The sequence below is a fragment of the Rana temporaria genome, chromosome 1 (genome assembly GCF_905171775.1).
Source record: "Rana temporaria chromosome 1, aRanTem1.1, whole genome shotgun sequence".
Lineage (NCBI taxonomy): Eukaryota > Metazoa > Chordata > Amphibia > Anura > Ranidae > Rana > Rana temporaria.
The window spans coordinates 59,255,318-59,274,594 of record NC_053489.1 but is presented as its reverse complement, the minus strand read 5'-3'; the positions used below and the strand labels follow the sequence as shown (position 1 = coordinate 59,274,594).

The 19,277-nt window shown below is 43.9% G+C and overlaps 1 pseudogene; it reads left to right on the top strand.

The window, feature by feature from the left end:
- The first annotated feature begins 3,516 nt into the window (after positions 1-3,516).
- LOC120925168 lies at positions 3,517-3,694 on the top strand (annotated as a pseudogene).
- The last annotated feature ends 15,583 nt before the right edge of the window (positions 3,695-19,277 follow it).

Below are 19,277 nucleotides of genomic sequence, written 5' to 3'. Positions count from 1 at the left end.
TGTTAATGACCTATATACGCCGATTCACGAACGTACGTCCAGCGTAACGTTACCCCTGCTATATGAGGCGCAGCCAATGTTAAAGTATGGACGTCGGTACAGCCGTCAAATTTTATGTCGTTTACGTAAGTGGTATGTGAATGGGGCTGTGCATAGGTTACGTTCACGTCGAAAGCATTGAGCCGACGTATCTTAGGGAGTATATGCGACTTGACTCTGAGCATGCGCGCGCATGTGCGGATCGTTAGTGAAAAAATGTACATGGGGTCATGGCTACTTTGAATACAACATGCCCACTACCTTCCACATTTGAATTAGGCGGGCTTACGCCTGCCTAGTTACACTACGCCGGCACCAACGTACGGCTGCAGATCTTTGTGAATAAAGGTCTGAGCGCCCGATTTTACGTCGGCGCAGCGCATATGAAATGCGCTACGCCGGCCAAACTATACGCTGAGCTACGTGAATCTAGCTCCTTGTCTTATGGAATCATTTATTTCTAACAGGCTGTAAGGTGATGTAACATCCTCACTGTTACATGCTGGCTATACAAAATTTTAATATGCAATAGTTTCTTACTAAAAAAGTATTTTCGTCCCAAAACCACCATACATTCCCTTTGCCAAAACAACAACATTTCTCCATACCCACCGTTGTGGATGCAAAGACAATAGTTTGTGCCATAACATATCAAGGCGGGGTTGAGAGGGAGTAGCATAGTGTTTCTTTCTTATTTGCATTGTTGTCTTGCCGTGAATCCAAAAATGACTCAATGGTGTGGTAAGCTAACTTTACTACCCACCCATGGTCAATCACCTGTTAATCAGCTGTTAAAACATGAAATAAACTGGAGATGAAAAGGAGTACGAGCTCCTGTGGAGAAAGAGAAAATAGATTGACGTCTGGAAATAATTAGTCTAGAGCAGGGGTCAAGTCCTGGGGAAAAAGGTGTGGGAACTCCCACCCAATATCCACTGCCCCACCAAAAAAAAAAAAAGATACGCTCATATGCATAATTACTAAACCGCATTTTTTTTTAAGCAAGTTCTATCTAAATCCCACGGTTATTGCGGCAGACCTCTGCAATATCTCTTGGGAACAAATTACAAAAGCTCCCAGGAGACATTGCGGCATCGAGAAAGTGACGGAATACCCGCACACTACCCGATGAATCCATATACAGGACGCGGCCAGTAACAAAGGATTGCCTGCCCCTGACAGTGACTCGAGCTGGGCATCGGCACTTAGTGAAGGATTGGCTCGGGCGGCTCGGCTGCTCTAGTCCTTCAAAGGGAACTGCGTTCCTGCTGTGAAAAAAGTGCAGGAACTCCGTTCCCACGCGTTCCCGCAGGACTTGAGCCCTGGTCTAGAGCCACGGAGTAAAAGATTAAAACAGAAGTTGTAGATACATATTAACAAATGAGGTTCACTTTACAAGGGTTCAATAGATGCTTGCTATAGTTTTAACAGCTCAGATAGCTCCAGATGTCACTACAAAAAACAAAGACAACAGATACCTTATGTCTACTTAATTTCTAGCTTCTTCAGAGGCTCACCATGTTTCCAACCCACTTCATCCATCACTGCCTTCACTGCCATCAGCCATCTTCAGTGCTTCTGTGTCCCTAAACCATAAAGCATTTGTATACAGTTAAGAACCCCAGCCACACAATGCTACTGTAGTCTATGACTATTGTGACATAACAAATCAAATCATATCAAAATGACTTAGGTGCTCTACCTGCTTTACTAAGAAGACATGGGGCTATTATTATAACTGTCACAACATTGACACCACACTTTGTACTGTTCAGCAACCTCTAAATATATGTGTCTTTGATTTGTTCTATAACATCATGCATTATTACAGTGTACTTATCGTATATACTCGAGTATAAGCTGACCCGAATATAAGCCGAGGCACCTAATTTTACCACAAAAAATGGGAAAACGTATTGACTCGAGTATAAGCCTAGGGTGTCCATCTGCATGCCTCACTGTGCCCATACCTCACTGTGTCCATGCCTCACTGTGTCCATGCCTCACTATGCCCATGCCTCACTGTGTCCATGACTAGACTGACGTTTAACATGGGAGTCTATGGAAGGGGTGCCCGGGTTTGAAAAATCGGTGCTCCCCAGCCTTAGGTCCCATAGACAACAAACTTTGCACACTTGTAGAGGAGAAATGGGGCTACATGTTTACCAAGTTCCGGGTTCAGGGGACCTACGACCGGCTGGTACAGGGTCCCCAAAGTCACCAGAGAAAATACTGTTTAACATAGGAGTCTATGGAAGGGGTGCCTGGCTTTGAAAAATCGGTGCTCCCCGCCCGTAGGTTCCCCTGACACTTGTAGAGGAAAAGTGTGGCTACATGTGTGCCAAGTTTGGGATCCAGGGGACCTACGGCCGGCCAATACCGGGCCTGCAAAGTTCAGGAGATCAGGCGCAAAAAGGTGACTCGAGTATAAGCCGAGTATAAAATGTGCTGAAAAACTCGGCTTATACTTGGGTATATACGGTAAATCCATTTTTTTTAGCTTTAGATAAATTGTGTAAGGGTTACAACCCTGGTAAGGTTTTTTCACTTGGGAGTTTTCCCATCTATATTTGTACTGGTGACCATTGTCAATGTGACCAAAAGTGAGAGAAAATCCAAATTTTAGTCACCAAAACAGGAACAGAAGAGGGCTGTGTTTCAATGAGGGCACTTGCTGCAGTGACAACTGTCTAAGAGTGCATATCCCTTACTTTGGAAAATGTTTCTTTCATGTCCTGTTAGTTCTACAGAATCTCCCTAATGGGACACAGGAATGGGACATGGACAGAAGCTTTTTTGTTCTGGAACATGCTGTTACTGGCACCCCTTGCACTAGTTCTGTACTCAGTGGCCCGGATTCAGAAACGAGTTACGACAGCGTATCTCCGGATACGCCATCGTAACTCTGAGTTGCGGGGTCGTAACTATGCGACTGATTCTTAGAATCACGCATAGATTTCCCTAAGATCCGACCGGCGTAAGTGTCTTACACCGTCGTATCTTAGGCTCCATATTTACTCTGGCCGCTAGGTGGCACTTCCGTATATTTACGCGAGGAATATGCAAATGATACGCCGATTCACAAACGTATGTTCGCCCGGCGCATTTTTTTACGTTGTTTACGTTAGGCTTTTTCCGGCGTAAAGTTACCCCTGCTATATGAGGGGTATCCTATGTTAAGTATGGACGTCCTTCCCGCGTCGAATTTTGAAAATTTTACGTTGTTTGCGTAAGTCGTTCGCGAATAGGGCTGTACGTAAGTTACGTTCACGTCTAAAGCATTACATCATCCACATTTGAATTAGGCGGGCTTACGCCGGACCACATACGTTATGCCACCGTAACTTAGGGCACAAGTTCTTTCTGAATACGGAACTTGAGCCCTAATTTACGGCGGCGTAACGTATCCGAGATACGTTACGCCCCGCCGATAGATACTCCAATGTATCTGAATCCGGGCCAGTATCTGTGACAACTATCGCTTCTCGGCCTTTTGGCTAAGATCAAGTGTAGTATCTGTTCTTATCAGTTGCCAGGAGGGGGCGCTATGCTAACCGTCCTTAGTACACGACGAGGTGGAAAGGGATTGCACTGGCAGATGCAGAACCTGCTGGCGTGGAGGTGAAAGCCTTCTGATTTGGACGGAGAAACATAAGGTTGAAGCTGAAGGGTCGGGTCCCTGGCCTTCTGGCCTTGATTTGATGCAGTTCCTAACCTTGCCATTTTCTTGAGAGGGAACGTTGACCTCACCCTACTGTTAAGGGGGGTCTAATGAAGGCTAGTACCTCCCGAGTGTAATTAGATAGGGAGCGAAAGAGGCCACGGGGGAGCTTGAAGTCCTCAGCAGGCTCTCTCCCTGAGCTTCTGGAGCACTTGTGACTGTCCGGGCTGTTGGTCGGGGTTGGTTTGAAAAGCCTATGGTGATGTGCCCCTGGAGTGGCAGTCCAGGGGTGCTTTAATTGCACTAGTGTTTTTACCGGCACTTTTGCTTTTTGGCACCTTGGTCACGTCACCATACACACTTTTTTTACACCTGCCTCTAGGGCTGGACCTTTTGGCTAGGACCAGAGGAATTTTTGATTCCTGGCCAGAGGGCCGGCCATCGTATTGCACGATGGTCACTTTCACTCTCCATCATCTTTCTTCTCCCCCACTTTCTTTAATTTACCCCCGTGTTTGTCACTTTTATGTATTTTTTTGTTTGGTGTCATGTTTTGTCACGGTGTGATTAGTAGGGTGTCGGTCCTCGGGCCAGCCCTGAACATCTTGGGAGTGGGTGGACATGGCCTTCTGGCTTAGTTCGCCTGCTCTCATGGGTTCTCCCTTTGGCGGAGCCCCACCTAATACTTGGGTGGGTTCTGTTTCGGCAGACCCTCCAAAGAATGGGGTCCATGTCGGCTTTGGCTGCTCGAACCATGTGAGAACCTCAGTCCCTGTCTGGAGCCTAACGCCCCGGGGGATCAGGGTTAGGTCCTTCATTATGGAGGACCGTTTGACGTAGCACCCGTTGCACGTTTTTGTGTCACTCTTTATGTGTGTGCACATTTTTTTTTGCACCGGGTGGAATCTTTGGGTGTGTTTTGCACACCATAAGCTTTTCAATAAAAAAATAAAAAATCTGTGACAACTAACTGATTTGCAGATCTCACTGGTAAACACAGAAGCCAGCAGAGGACGTCTTCCACTACTCATTTACTCTGCCACACTCTGCATTAGCTGATGCAATTGAACAGAGCCACAGAGGAAGCAAGTAGCGGAAGACATCCGCCTACTTACTACTAATATTACAGCTACTTGCTGAAGCTCTACAATTACTAATTTGCCCTCTTACTCTACTGTTGACTTATTGCATTTAAAGTGATACTAAACACACTCTTTAACCCCTTGAAGCCTAATGCCGCGTACACACGATCATTTTCGGCATGAAAGAAATCATAGTTTTTCAGCATCTCCAAAAAACAATGCTTTTCCAACTTCTTAATTAAAAACGACGTTGCCCACACACCATCGTTTAAAAAAAATGATGAACAAAGTGTGGTGACGTACAACGGCACTCTAAAGGGGAAGTTCTATTCGCCTTTGGGCTGCTTTAGCTGAGTTTGTGTTAGTTAACCACTTAAGCCCCGGACCATATTGCTGCCTAAAGACCCAAGGGGTTTTTACAGTTCGGGACTGCGCTGCTTTAACAGACAATTGCGCGGTCGTGTGACGTGGCTCCCAAACAAAATTGGCATCCTTTTTTCCCCACAAATAGAGCTTTCTTTTGGTGGTATTTGATCACCTCTGCGGTTTTAATTTTTTGCGCTATAAACAAAAATAGAGCGACAACTTTGAAAAAAATGCAATATTTTTTACTTTTTGCTGTAATAAATATCCCCCAAAAACATATATAACATTTTTTTTTTTCCTCAGTTTAGGCCGATACGTATTCTTCTACCTATTTTTGGTAAAAAAAAAAACGCAATAATCGTTTATCGGTTGGTTTGCGCAAAATTTATAGCGTTTACAAAATAGGGGATAGTTTTTTTGCATTTTTATTTTTTTTTTTTTTTTTACTACTAATGGCGGCGATCAGCGATTTTTTTCGTGACTGCGACATTATGGCGGACACTTCGGACAATTTTGACACATTTTTGGGACAATTGTCATTTTCACAGCAAAAAATGCATTTAAATTGCATTGTTTATTGTGAAAATGACAGTTGCAGTTTGGGAGTTAACCACAGGGGGCGCTGTAGGAGTTAGGGTTTACTTTTTGTGTGTTTACTAGTGTAGGGGGGTGTGGCTGTAGGAATGACGTCATCGATCGTGTCTTCCCTATAAAGGGAATGACGCGATCGATGCGCCGACACAGTGAAGCACGGGGAAGCCGTGTTTACACACGGCTCTCCCCGTTCTTCACCCCCGGGGAGCGATCGCGTCGGAGCGGCTATAAACAAATAGCCGCGCCGTCGTCCCGGATCGCTCCCCGAGCGGACCCGACCTCCGCATGTACCGGGGGGGTCCCGATCGGACCCCCCACCCACGTCTAGCAGAGGACGTACAGGTACGTACATGTGCCTGTCCGTGCCATTCTGCTGACGTATATGTACATGAGGAGGTCGGGAAGTGGTTAAAGACGATTCGCGCTTTTCTGTCTGTTACAGCGTGATGAATGTGCTTACTCATGAACGATAGTTTTACCAGAACAAGCGCTCCCGTCACATAACTTGCTTCTGAGCATGCTCAGGTTTAAAACGTCGTTTTAGCCCACACACGACCATTTTTTACAACCTGAAAAACAATTTTTTTTTAAATGATGTTAAAAAATGCAGCATGTTCGAATTGTTTTTTTGTATTTTTTCAGAAACTGAAAAACGATGTGCGGGCTGCACAGTTTCATTTTAAATTACGTTTTTAAAAACAAAGTTTTTTTATGCCGAAAAATGATCGTGTGTACGCGGCATTAGCCTTTTTCTGACACTTGTTAAAATCTGTATTTTTTGTGGCATGTACAGGCATATGGGCGTACATGTACGTCCCCACCTTTCCGCGGGTCAGGGGTCTGGTCGGCATTTTTTGCTGTGAAAATGACAATGGTCCCAAAAATGTGTCAAAATTGTCCGAAGTGTCCGCCATAATGTCGCAGTCACGGAAAAAAACGCTGATCGCCGCCATTAGTAGTAAAAAAAAAAAATAATAATAAAAATGCAATAAAACGATCCCCTATTTTGTAAACGCTATAAATTTTGCGCAAACCAATCGATAAACGCTTATTGCGATTTTTTTTACCAAAAATAGGTAGAAGAATACGTATCGGCCTAAACTGAGGAAAAAAAAATTGTATATATGTTTTTGGGGGATATTTATTATAGCAAAAAGTAAAAAATATAGAATTTTTTTCAAAATTGTCGCTCTATTTTTGTTTATAGTGCAAAAAATTAAAACCGCAGAGGTGATCAAATACCACCAAAAGAAAACTCTATTTGTGGGAAAAAAAGGACGTCAATTTTGTTTGGGAGCCACGTCGCACGACCGCGCAATTGTCTGTTAAATTGACGCAGTGCCGAATTGTAAAAACGCCTTTGGCCATTTAGCAGCATATTGGTCCGGGGCTTAAGTGGTTAAAGAGACGCAGTGCCGAATTGCAAAAAAGTGCTCTGGTAAGGAAGGGGGTAAATTCATCTGGGGCTGAAGTGGAAGTAAACCCACTATAAGAAAGAAAACACCACCTGCAAGACAAAGGCATAATGAGCTAGTATGCATAGCATACTAGCTCATTATGTAATACTCACCGCCGATCAAAGCCCCCGCAGGCGTCCTCATACACTGTTTGTGCAGCCGACATCTTTCTCGGGTGTTACTTCCGGGTATCGCGGCTCCGACGCTGTGATTCGGATCTTTAGATCCCATTCCCTTGCTTTTCAGTAGAGGCTGCTTTCCCCTTCCTTCTCGCACTTTTTAAGACTAGGCTGCTGCAATTTGCTTCTCCTGTCAGTCTATAGTGACAGAGCCTGAGGTAGCTTGGGTTAAATGGGACATAGGGATTGGGAACAGAATTTTGGGGTGGTCCTGGAAAAACCAGGATAGTTAAGAGGTAAGTAAACGTCCTTGTGTCACAGGTAAGAAACAACCCTTCCAAACAAGGAAACCCATTTGAAACCACTAGCAAACCTGGCTACATATACATTATAACACAATTATATGAATTTATTTTGGTGCCAAAATAATCCAGGGAAGCTATTTCATAAAACTGTCCAAATAATTTTTGTGTGTGGCTAAATCTGATTTGCCCCTGGAGATGAATTATCTCACCTGGGCCAGAGGGCTGTAAGGTACGCTTCTCAATAATAACAAGTTCAGAATTGATGACAACAGCTGAATATATTGCTTGAGTTTTATTATCTAACTTACAAAAGCATCAATGTGACTAGGGAATGAGGAACATTATTTTATAATGAACCATATAGGTCTGATAGCCTCTCATAGTTCCTGATAGTCCACTCTTTATGCGTGAAGAGTCTACCAACATTGCACCACATATTGGTCTCCTGGCAGATATTTTACATATATTTGCCGCCATACCTTTTTAGCTTCGGGGGTGAACTGGTCTTATCTTTTGAAGATTGTTGCATTTTCTCAGGCTCTTTCATGAACTTTAGAGTTCAGTACAATGATATTCTTCGTTTGATACAATGTAATGTGATCATTAGCTTCAGGGTATCCATATCTCTCTCTACATCCAATAAGAGGCAGATGTTAAGGACAAGCATGGGATCTGTCCTTAACACTGTGTGAGAAAAGAACACCATGTATTATCAAACTATTCATGTTGCAAGCCGGAAATATAGTGCATATGGTTAAACTGAAATAAAAGGTTATATAGGTGTGGTAAGATGAAGAATGATTGTGTCTGGTCTTTTTTCTTTCCTGTGAAAACTATAGATTGTAAAGAAACACTAGCTAGTATATTCAGAAGCAGTACACAATAATTATCACGATGAGAAAAACAGCCAGGCTTACCTTAACCTCTTCACTACCGTGCCTCCCGGCCCTTTAAGAGGTTTATGACACTGGTAGGCTGGGCGCGGCTTAAGATCACATAGGCTGTTAGTGGTAACAAGGTCCAAAAACTACTGATTGCAACGAGCAGTTGGGAGCTTTTGACTAGTCAATGGTAGCTGTGCTGGGAGCGCACAATGTGCACGCTCTCAGCACAAGTGCATACGCAGCAATTCACACAATTATGTGACCGCTCGGGACTAAGGACCAGGTGCCAAGAGGCCATATATTTGTGTACAGCCGACGCCAAGGGGTTAAAGATTAGTGAGGACAATTAAAGCAGAAAGCCAGCCAAAAATAACTAGATTCAGATAGATACCCTCTTGAATTCTAAAATAACTGTGACGAACCTCCTGCCACCCAAACTGGGTGCCTCCATCAAGATATAGCTTCTTCCGGGCGATGTTCGCCTAGGATGTGTTTGTTGTACTGTCTGTTTTGTATGTACAAAAATTTAAAAATAAAAATTTACCTTTAAAAAAAAAGATATAGCTTCTTCCACTCTGGAACTAGGAACAAGGTATTAAAGTAGAGCAGTGCACCCAAGAACTAGATGACACTAGCTTAGGTGCAAACTGGAACTGACTTTATTGTAAATTCACTCACAATATATACCACACAAAATCACATAAGAGCTTGATCACATTATCCTAAACAATGCAAACTTTAACCACTTGCTTACTGGGCACATATACCCCCTTCCTGCCCAGGCGAAATTTCAGCTTTCGGCACTGCGTCGCTTTAACTGAAAATTGTGCGATCGTGTGACGTGGCTTCCAAACAAAATTTACGTCCTTTTTTTTTCCACAAATAGAGCTTCCTTTTGGGGCTATTTGATAATCTCTGCGGTTTTTATTTTTAAACAAAAAAAGTGCGACAATTTTGAAAAAAAACACAATATTTTTTACTTTTTGCTATAATAAATATCCCAATTTTTTTTTAAAAATATATTTTCTTCTCAGTTTAGGCCGATATGTGTTCTTCTACATATTTTTGGTAAAGAAAATCGCAATAAGCGTATAGTGATTGGTTTGCGCAAAAGTTATAGCGTCTACAAAATAGGGGACAGAATTATGACATTTTTTTATTATATTTTTTTTACTAGTAATGGCAGCGATCTGTGATTTTAATGAGGACTGCAACATTATGGCGGACACACCGGACACTTTTGACACATTTTTGGGATCATTCACATTTATACAGCGATCAGTGCTATAAATATGCACTGATTACTGTATAAATGTGACTGACAGGGAAGGGGTTAATACTAGGGGGCAAGGAAGGGGTTAAATGTGTTCCCTAGGAGTGATTCTTACTGTGGGGAGAGGGGACTGACTGGAGGAGGTGACCGATCTATGTACAAGGGACACAGCATCGGTCTCCTCTCCCTGACAGGACGTGTTCACACACACAGATCCACGTCCTTGGCTGTGTAACGGGCGATCGCGGGTACCTGGCAACATTGCCGCCAGGCACACGCATCGGCACATCAGTGGCCGGAGGAGCCGAGGACGTCAGAAGACGTCCTCCCGGCACTGTAGAGCCACCTTGTGGCCGTCATAGTACAATATCCCGGGTTCCAAGTGTTTAAACAGTAATATCATCAGTATATCCAACAGTACATCTAATGAACAGCTAACATAAACATAAACAGTACGTTAATTAACAGCTAGCAGCTAATAGCTAACAGTAATCTAATGAACATTAAGCTAATTAAAATCTAGTCACCTAGACAAGCCTAGGTGACATAGGTCAGTGCCGACCCAGACAGTTGGACCAGTTCCCTTGAAATAAGACCCAGGGCTGTCCAAATCTCATTAACCAGCTTTCACTTGTGTAATCTGTCCACTAGTCATCATAAGACAAAACTCATACAATGTTCCAGCATTCTGAAAAAGTGGAATACATTCATCTTCATAGATTTCTTGAGGGAAATTGTTGATAAATATTTTTGTCCCAAGTGGAGGAACTTCTCCAACCCAGTCTGCAGGAGGGCCACCATATTTCCTCTGACAACATGTACAAGATTAATATTGCACATTTTCGTCTACTCCAGAAGAAAGCCTTATTGTCTTTATTCAGAGAATTAATCGAAGCTTCACTCTCAGCATTCATCACATTGTTGTCCATCGTTAGAGAATGATCTGCTCTCTCCATGGGATCAGAGGCTGAACTGGGCTCTTTTTAATGCTCTGACCTGGAGAAGCAGATAAAATCTCTGGTCTCCTCCATGGGCCATAATTAGTGTCAGCTTGTGTTTTTTTTTGGGGGGGGGTGGAAACTGCGCTGTTTGCTGGTCCGTCCAGCACTTAACACCAGCTAGGTGGGTGGTAGGGAGCGTGCAGCGGCTCTGTGCCCTCTCCTCCATCGGCGGCTTCCAGCGTGCGGCTCCTCCCCTCCTCCAATAGGATCGCCTGTCTTTTCAGCCAATCGGGTGATGGGTGTCAAAACCCGGGATTAGTATCAGGCCCTGTACACACGACCAGTTTCCTCGGCAGAATTCAGCTTCCGACCGAGTTTCACTTTCGGCCGAGGAAGCCGACGAGGAGCTCGGCGAGGAGATAGAGAACATGTTCTCTATTTCCTCGTTGTTCTATGGGAGCTCTCGCCCCGCCGAGCTCCTCGGCGGCTTCAGTGCTGAACTGGCCGAGGAACTCGATGTGTTTGGCACGTCGAGTTCCTCGGCCGTGTGTACGAGGCCTCAGTGTTACAATAGCGAATGTTCATTCACTGTTGTAACACACCTGGGTGGGCTGTGAGCGCATTCTCTGCGCCCCAAGCCCACGCTATTTTGAAGTCTATTAGGGACAGCTATCAAATACTCACTTTTGCATGCATTAAAATGCAAATCTGGTATTGATTTTCAGGGAACTCACACTAAAAATGAAAAAAAGCATGAGGCCCCCCCGAAAACCATACCAGACCCTTATCCGAGTAGAAGTAAATGAAGGGGGCAGGATCAATTCCATCATAATGGGATTGGGCCACTTGATGACGTCAATGACCAAACATGGATGTGTCGATGTATAGTCAATGATGTCACTGGACGACCCCGCCCACGTAAGACATCACTGACCTCTTTATTATTTAAGTGGCAGGGGGAAGCCGCGTGTCAGACAGCAGGTTTTGTTTTCCTGCACGGGGAGGGCATTGTGATTGACAATGGATGTACATCAGGGGACTTTTTTTATTTACACTTTTAATTCTTTTGGTGAATGTACCTCATACTTATTCACGTGGTTGGCAGAAACTGGGGGCCCCTTTATTAATGATAATATTAAGTCACCCCCTGCACCCCCACAATCACTGTATTTTTCTGCAAATACTTCCAGATGAACCAGCCATTCTTAACCAGTTTTCCATGGAACCGTAGGGTTCCTCCAGAAATTGCAAGGGATTTCTTGGGTGGTGGCTGACAGATATCCCATTTCATGGTGTCTGCATAGTTCCAAGGCCAATGTCACTTGGCAGAGACAGTAGCATGAAACCAATATTCTTTTTAGCTGTAAGGGAGGTATTCTGACCAACATTGTAAGGGGGACATTCTTACCACTATACATGTAGGTGGCATTTCTTCCACCATGATATAAGGAGTCTCCTTGAGATCTGAATACATTTTAGTAGGGGGTCCCTGAAAATTATTTTATGGGGTTTTCTGGGGTGAGAAAGACTGAGGCCCCGTACACACGACCGAGTTTCTATGCAGAATTCAGCCAGAAACTCGGTCGGAGCTGGATTCTGCCGAGAAACTCGGTCGTGTGTACACTTTTCAGCGAGGAAGCCGACGAGGAACTCGTCGGGCCGAATAGAGAACATGTTCTCTATTTTCTCGTTAGTCAATGGGAAAAGTCGGCCCCCCGAGATCCTCGGCGGCTTCAACACTGAACTCGACGAGGAACTCGATGTGTTTGGCACGTCGAGTTCCTCGGTCGTGTGTACGGGGCCTGAGATGGACTGAAAAGCAACTTGGCCAATAGGCTTTTTAATTCTTTTTTTTTAAATCACTCATAAAATCTTTTCCACACACAGGCAGTCAAACAACTTTCTAAAACTCATCTAATTAACACCTTTAGATATGCGGTATATTCAAACCACTAATGTTGTACCTATGACTCAAATTCCATGATTAGGTTGAGACTACAATCACATCTATGTCTGCCAAACCCTTTAAAGTCCCCCCCTTTGTATTTGTGTCAAGTGTCTCAGTGGGAAGCCCCTTTATAGATGTGTCACCTTTCTTCTCTATCCCACACCCTTCACATGTCACACAATCATTACTTTCACTTCTAATAATATATCAAAGGCAAAACCCCACCAATGAAGTTAGCTATTTTCCGTGTCACAAGCAATGTGAAGCCTGCGGTCTGTGGAAGTGGATTCTGGGTAAAGAACGTTGGGTTTATTGCTTGTTTTTGCTGTCTGACATCATTGTGTCTTTTCACACTATTACATGATAGTGTTTGATTAATGCTGGCCATCTATCAATGGTTGCCACGACGACTGTACACAAATGATGTGTGAAAAGAATCTCTGTGAATAACTGGGAAACACAGCTAACAGAAAAGGAAGGAGAACTCTTTTAAGTATCTAAACTTAAAAAAATAAAATGGATATACATTATATACATAACATAAACCACATTTCATTATTTTAGATATCATCTATACATAAACACAGATTCGATATGGTCTTTTGGCCTACATTTCTGCACAGTTTTGTTCAGCGGGATTTTTAATTATGGGAAAATCAGAATTGTGAATTTACTGCCTAAGAAGGGATGTGTGTAAAAACGAGCATGTGAATGCAGGATCTGTGAAGGGAACACGTCCTCCAGTGTGACCCCTACATACAATACAGACTACTCCACCCCTGGGCTTCTCTTTGCTTTTCTGCTTCAAATTGTCTGACAATTAAAATCTTTGCAAGAATTTACTGAAAGGGCCCATTCACACGAGTGCACTGCTTATGGTGCGCTGCAATGTTATTCATTGTGAATGGCACATCAACAGACCTTCCCAACATACCTGTGTTGCAGCCCACCACAACACATGGTAATGAAGTACTGCACATTGTGGCGTAGGTAATGTAGGGACAGGTCACCCTGTCAGGGACATTAAAGCGGGGGTTCACCCTAAAAAAAAATTCTAACATGGCATGGAGCCGACATATGAGACCGACAGTATGCTGTTGTTTTTTTTTTTTCTTGCGTACATACCATTGGGCTATTTTGAGTTGCCGAACGTCGGTGCGCAGGCGCCCTATAGAGCCGCACCGACGTTCTGCTTCTTTCGGCAACTCGTGACGCGCAGTATGCGCCGGTCGGAAGCATGTCAATCACAGCCTGTGATTAGGAACGCCCACTCCCGCGGGGAAGCCGGGGGTGAAAATAGCCCTAAAATGGTATGTTCGCAAAGAAAAAAAAACAACAGCATACTGTCGGTCTCATAGGTCGGCTCCATGCAATGTTAGAATTTTTTTTAGGGTGAACCCCCGCTTTAATAGTGGCAGGGAAATGGTCCAGATGAGTAGGGAAAGCCTAGGGATCCGCCACTCATCCCTGCTTTTCCACAGGGCTTGTTGTGAACTGTTATACTCTGACTACAATGCAAGTTCTTTCTATTGCATCTGGACTGTGTGTGTTACTGCCGCCACACCACGCTGCACCCACCCATAAACTCGCCTCAAAAGCCATCTCTGTTAGGTCAGCCTCTACCTTAGTGGCAGTGGGAAAAGCAGCTCGGACTGCTTTTTCCTATTTTTCCTATTTTTGGACACTTTTTCAGGACACTTAGGCGTTGGGATACGAGAGTCAGATGGGGGTCTAGCCAAGAAGTCCAGTGTTTTAACAAGAGCAGCTTTAGCCACTTCGTAGGAAAGGGCTAGGCTATCTTCAGACCAGATTCAGATACATCAGGGGCCACTGCATGTGCAGGCAGAAACTTAAACATCAGGGTTCTGCACACCTCACACCAAGACCAGGGCTTCACATCCTACTATACAGCTCGACACAGCGCACACAACAGCAGCAGTAAATCTTCTCTGCTACCATGATACAGAGCCATATCATACACCGGCCAAAACCAAAGTCCTGTGTCCAGCTTGCAAGACCCATCACCAGTGCCTGTCATAGTAGCTGCTCAGCAACTCACATGCTCCTGGAAGATGTGATGGCATGCATGGCTTCCAGTGGCACTGAGTCATTGGTGCTTATTGATGATGCGACAGAAGATAGAAGCAGCCAAATGAATTCTGTAGTGTTTAGAGATAGATATACTGTCAGCCCAGATTCAGCCAAATGCAGCAACGTTGATTGGGTGGCACTTCACAGTACAGATGGACAATGATCCAAAACACACTGAAAAAGCAACCCAGAGGCTTTTGAAGGAAAATAAGTGGAATATTCTGCAATGGCCAAGTCAATCACCTGATCTTAATCCCAGGACGCTGCCTTAATCCCAGGCTGCGGTCCATGGTCAGGGAGTAGGGATAGGCTTTTTGTGCCCTGACACCCCCCCCCTTCTTTTTATATTTCTGTTTATTTCTTGTCTGTTCCCCTCTTTTACTTAGATGTCCTAGTTTCTTATTTTTGCTCTTGGGAACTGGATACCCCCAGCTTGTTGGTAAGCGCTTAGACGCGAGTTTCACAACTCGCATTCGGCGCTCTATAAGTATTTATTCCAATCCAATCCAATCTCAACCCAATTGAGCATGCATTTCACTTGCTGAAGGCAAAACTAAAGGTAGAAAGACCCACAAACAAAGAACAACGAAAGTCAGCTGCAGTTGGAGCCTGGCAAAGCATCAGAAAGGAGGAAACCCAGTCTTTGGTAATGTCCATGGGTTCCAGTAAAGGTTTCTCAACAAAATAATAAAAATTAAAAAAATTTATTTATGATTATATTAATTTGTCCAATTACATTTGAGTCCCTGAAAATGAGAAGACTGTGTATAAAAATGGTTCAACCCCTTGCATTAAAGCTGAAAGTTTTCACTTCAGATAAATTTGGATTGTTACATTTTAATTTTAATCTGCTGGTATACAGAGCCAAAAGTATGACAACTGTGTTTGTGTCCAAATATATATGGACCTAACTGTAGAGGTTTGGCTATTAAAAAGCATAAATATTGATAAAAAAAGAAAAAGGCATAATGAGTTAGTATGCATTGCATACTAGCTCATTATGAATTACTTACCTTAGATGGAAGCCCCCCCAGTGGTCCTCGTACACCGCTCGGGCCGCGACATCACACCCAAAGATTCTTCCCAGGAACGTGGGCTCCGGCGCTGTGATTGGCCGGAGCTGCAATGCCGTAACTCCCACATATGCGTGCGGGAGCCGCCGGTAACGACATACTACGGACATGCCCATGTTTCAGTGTGCACGTGCTGATGACTTTGGCACATGCTGATACAGGGGATATCTCCTAAACCGTGGTTTAGGAGATATCCGGGGTAGCTACAGGTAAGCCTTATTTTAGGCTTACCTGTAGTCAAAGGGGTTTACAACCACTTTAAAAACAATTAACAACAATTAATAACAATTCATGACAATTTATGACAGTAATATAAAGTTTTTGTTAGACATCGCAAAAAAAAAGCAGTAGAAAATTATAAATATAAAACTATATATACACAGTATATTTAAATTTGCTGCCCCCCCCCCCCAATAATAACTTAACACACAGCCATTAATGTCTAAACCGTTGACAACAAAAGTGATGGCACCCCAAAAATAAAAATGTCCAAGTTGGGCCCAATTAGCCATTTTCCCTTTGCAGTGTCATTTGACTTGTTAGTGTTACAAGGTCTCAGGTGTGAATGGGAAACAAGTGTGTTAAATTTGGTGTTATCGTTGTCACTCTCTCATACTGGTCACTGGAAGTTCAACATGGCACCTCATGGCAAAAAACTCTCTGAGGATCTGAAAAAAAATATTGTTGGTCTTCATAAAGATGGTCTAGGCTATAAGAAGATTGACAAGACCCTGAAACTGAGCTGCAGCATGGTGGTCAAGACCGTACAGCTGTTTACCAGGACAGGTTCCACTCAGGCCTCGCCATGGTCAACCAAAGAAGTTGACTGCACATGCTTAACGTTATATCCAGAGGTTGTCTTAAGGAAAATGAGTGCTGCCAGCATTGCTGCAGAGGATAAAGGGGTGGGGGGTCAGCCTGTCAGTGCTCAGACCATACGCCGCACACTGCATCAAATTGGTCTGCATGGCTCATCCCAGAAGGAAGCATCTCCTAAAGATAATGCACAAGAAAGCCCACAGACAGTTTGCTGAAGACAAGCAGACTAAGGAAATGGATTACTGGAACCAAGTCTTGTGGTCTGATGAGACCAAGATGAACTTATTTGATTTGGATGTTGTCAAGCGTGTGTGGCAGCAACCAGGTGAGGAGTAAAAAGACAAGTTTGTCTTGCCTACAGTCAAGCATGGTGGTGGGAGTGTCATGGTCTGGGGCTGCATGAGTTCTGCCGGCACTGGGGAGCTACAGTTTATTGAGGGAACCATGAATGCCAACATGTACTGTGACATACTGAAGCAGAACATGATCCCCTCCCTTTGGAGACTGGACCGCAGGGAAGTATTCCAACACAATAATGACTCTAAACACACCTTTAAGATGACCACTGCCTTGCTAAAGAATAATGGACTGGCCAAGCATGTCTCCAGACCTAAACCCTATTGAGTATCTGTGGGGCATCCTCAAACGAATGGTGGAGGAGCGCAAGATCTAACATCCACCAGCTCTGTGATGTTGTCATGGAGGAGTGGAAGAGGACTCCAGTGGCAACCTGTGAAGCTCTGGTGAACTCCATGCCCAAAGCGGTTAAGGCAGTGCTGGAAAATAATGGGGGCCACACAAAATATTGACCCTTTTTTCCAATTTGGACATTTTCACTTAGGGGTGTACTCACTTTTGTTGCCAGTGGTTTAGACATGAATGGCTGTGTGTTGAGTTATTTTGAGGGACAGCAAATGTACACTGTTATACAAGCTGTACACTCACTACTTTACATTGTTTACATTGTAGCAAAGTGTAATTTCTTCAGTGTTGTCACATGAAAAGATAGAATACATTTTTTTACAAAAATATGAGGGGTGTACTCATTTTTGTGAGATACTGTATATAGAAATAGATATAGAGAGAATTTTTTTATGAATATAAATGTAAGTAATCAATTAAAACATTTTTTTTCACTTTTTGGATGCATTAGCAACTGCTTAAAGCATCCGCATTATGAGGAACATTCCCTCCCTCATTATAAGCTGACGTTTTATTTTCTTTAATTAATGTGAATACCACTGAGGCACTTCTTATTGTACCAGAAATGGTGAGAGTCTAATGCCGCGAACACACGATCGGAAAATCCGACAAGAAAATCGGGTTTTTTTTCCCGATAGAATGTTGGCTCAAACTTGTGTTGCATACATACCGTCACACAAAATTCCGACCGTCAAGAACGCGGTGACGTACAACACTACAACGAGCCGAGAAAAATTAAGTTCAATGATTCCGAGCATGCGTCAAATTGATTCTGAGAATGCGTGTTTTTTGGTGCGTCGGGATTGCATGCAGACAATCAAAATTTCCAACAAGATCTTTTCTTAGCAGAAAATTTGAGAACCAGATCTCAAATTTTTGTTGGCGGAAATTCCGAGAGAAAAAGTCTGATGGATCCTACACAAGGTCGGAATTTCCGACCAAAAGCTCACATCGAATATTTCTTGTCGGAATTTGTACGCGGCATAAGGGGTTGATTTACTAAAGGCAAATAGACTGTACTCTTTGCAAAGCACAGTTGCACTCTGCTAGAGCAGTTGCTCCAGAGCTTAGTAAATAAGCAGAAGCTCTGCTGACGTCCATGGGGGAGATTCAGATAGAGATACGACGGCGTATCTCCTGATACGCCGTCGTATCTCTGAGATCCGACGGTCGGATCTATGCGACTGATTCATAGAATCAGTTACGCATAGATCTCCCTAAGATCCGCCAGGTGTAAGTGACTTACACCGTCGGATCTTAGGCTGCAATCTACCGGTGGCCGCTAGGTGGCGTTTCGTGTTTTACTTGCGGCAAATATGCAAATGAGGAGATCCGCCGATTCAGAAACGAACGCCCGCCCGTCGCTTTTTTTTTACGTCGTTTGCGTTCGGCTTTTTCCGGCGGATAGTTACCCCTGCTATATGCGGCGTATCCTATGTTAAGTATGGCCGTCGTTCCCGCGCCGAGATTTGAATTTTTACGTCGTTTGCGTAAGTTGTTCGCGAATACGGATGGACGTAATTTACGTTCACGCCGAAACCAATGACGTCCTAGCATAGTCATTTGGAGCAATGCACGCTGGAAAATTTAGCCGGGGGCGCATGCGCAGTTAAATCGGCGCGGGGACGCGCCTGATTTAAATACTACACTCCCCCTAGCCGCGGAATTTGAATTTCGCCGGGGGATTTACGATCCAACGGCGCAACTTTCGAGGCAAGTGCTTTATGAATAGAGCACTTGCCTCAAAAACTTGCGCTGGCGGATCGTAAATAAGATAGATTACGCGGATCTAAAGATCCGCCGATCTATCTGAATCTGCCCCCATAATCTAATCATGCGCAAGCAAAAATGTGTATGTGATTGGGTATTCTTTGCAAAGTGAAGCTCTCCTTCATTTACCAAGCTCTGAAACTACTGCACTTT